This window comes from Protomyctophum bolini (genome assembly GCF_963924005.1).
Source record: "Protomyctophum bolini genome assembly, chromosome: 20".
NCBI lineage: Eukaryota > Metazoa > Chordata > Actinopteri > Myctophiformes > Myctophidae > Protomyctophum > Protomyctophum bolini.
The window spans coordinates 39799183-39801682 of record NC_137881.1 but is presented as its reverse complement, the minus strand read 5'-3'; positions in this window follow the sequence as shown (position 1 = coordinate 39801682).

Below are 2500 nucleotides of genomic sequence, written 5' to 3'. Positions count from 1 at the left end.
TCTTTGACCACAGAAACATGGTTAAAACAATATGTGTCAGCCACATCTCTATTTATTACAAATAGGCCGTTATTTTTCCATTCAACAAGGCGAAAGAGAGTGCACCGTTCCCGACGGCACTGCAATGCCGGGTCGATGCGTGGAGTGAACGGAGCAAGCCCCTTTTTCAACTCCTCAGTCAAAAAATCCGTTTAATATTTAGTCCCCATATAGGGGACATAGCAGATATTAAACTGATAAGAACAGATACTACACTTGATCTTAGCCAAAAGGCCGAGAAGCGATAACCCTTAAACTGACTGCTGTGAAGTCCGCTTCCTAGGCTAACGACATACCCACACGGTCTGATACCCACTTAGTCATCAACATATGCCCACTTGGGCATTAGCATGACAATGACCTCTGTGACCTCTCTAAGGACCCATTGGCCACACCAGTTCACCCTCCACCTTGAACAGATCCAGATTTTATATAAAGGGATATTAGCTGGGTATAAATAGCGCTAGAATGTTTAAACAGCACTGCTTCGGATCATGTTAAAACCACCATCGTCCCCGAGGTGGATTCGAACCACCAACCTCTTGGTTTACAGCCAAGCGCACTAGTCCACAGCGCCACACAAGGCTGTTGAGTGTTGAAGCAAAAGTGTGTGTATTGAATATGGATTTGGAGTCCCAGGGGCACGGCCGCTGTGCGCCCCGCAGCCCCTGGTGAAGATTCCAGGGGGGTGCTTAAGAGTGGGTACCCGGGTTCGGATGGAGAGCCGGGTTGTGGGTTTAGCTGGCTTCGGGCCTGGCACCCCGGTGGGGGCCCAAGGCCCCCAGGGGCCGCGTGGAGAGCCGGGCAAAATGCCACATTGTGTGCTTTTCACGCTGTTCATGCTTTTCAACGCTTTGAAGATTTTTCACTTGCACTCCGGAATTCATGTACTCCTTCCGTCCCCCTCCCCCTCGGCCACACCCCCGCCCACATTGGGGGCGTGGTTGGACAACGTGGGTGTGGCCTATCGGCTCAGGGCTGCGGTTTAAAGCTACGGGGCCGTTGCTTGTCGCCTTGGGGGGTGTGGTTTAAGGCTGTGGTCTTGGCCTATCGGCTGGAGGGGCTTGTTTAAGATGTGGGCGTGGTCTGTCGGCTTGGGAGGGTGTGGTTTAAAGCTCTGGGTGTGGCCTATCACCTCAGGGGTATGGTTCAAAGCTGTGGGCGTGGCCTAAGAGCTCGGGGGGCATGTTGTGTGGCCTGTTGGATTGGGGGTGCGGTTTAATGATGTGGGTGCGGCCTATACGCTTTGGGGGGGGGGCAACAAGTTAGTGCTGCACATGATCTAGTGTTTTGTCATTCAGTCTGCCGACATGAAAACGCTTACAGCACCTGGTATTCCCAGGCAGTCTCCCATCCAAGTACTGACCAGGCCCTATCCTGCTTAGCTTCCGAGATCGGACGAGATCGGGCGTGTTCAGGGTGGTATGGCCGTAAGCGACAGCAGAGGTGGCCGGCACGGCTTATGTACACAGCAGATGGCTTTGGCCAATGTATTTCATGAAAAAGCTTACGGCACCTGGTATTCCCAGGCAGTCTCCCATCCAAGTACTGACCAGGCCCTACCCTGCTTAGCTTCCGAGATCGGACGAGATCGGGCGTGTTCAGGGTGGTATGGCCGTAAGCGACAGCAGAGGTGGCCGGTACGGCTCATGTACAGTAGATGACAGTACATTTCTTTGACCACAGAAACATGGTTAAAACAATATGTGTCAGCCACATCTCTATTTATTACAAATAGGCCGTTATTTTTCCATTCAACAAGGCGAAAGAGAGTGCACCGTTCCCGACGGCACTGCAATGCCGGGTCGATGCGTGGAGTGAACGGAGCAAGCCCCTTTTTCAACTCCTCAGTCAAAAAATCCGTTTAATATTTAGTCCCCATATAGGGGACATAGCAGATATTAAACTGATAAGAACAGATACTACACTTGATCTTAGCCAAAAGGCCGAGAAGCGATAACCCTTAAACTGACTGCTGTGAAGTCCGCTTCCTAGGCTAACGACATACCCACACGGTCTGATACCCACTTAGTCATCAACATATGCCCACTTGGGCATTAGCATGACAATGACCTCTGTGACCTCTCTAAGGACCCATTGGCCACACCAGTTCACCCTCCACCTTGAACAGATCCAGATTTTATATAAAGGGATATTAGCTGGGTATAAATAGCGCTAGAATGTTTAAACAGCACTGCTTCGGATCATGTTAAAACCACCATCGTCCCCGAGGTGGATTCGAACCACCAACCTCTTGGTTTACAGCCAAGCGCACTAGTCCACAGCGCCACACAAGGCTGTTGAGTGTTGAAGCAAAAGTGTGTGTATTGAATATGGATTTGGAGTCCCAGGGGCACGGCCGCTGTGCGCCCCGCAGCCCCTGGTGAAGATTCCAGGGGGGTGCTTAAGAGTGGGTACCCGGGTTCGGATGGAGAGCCGGGTTGTGGGTTTAGCTGGCTTC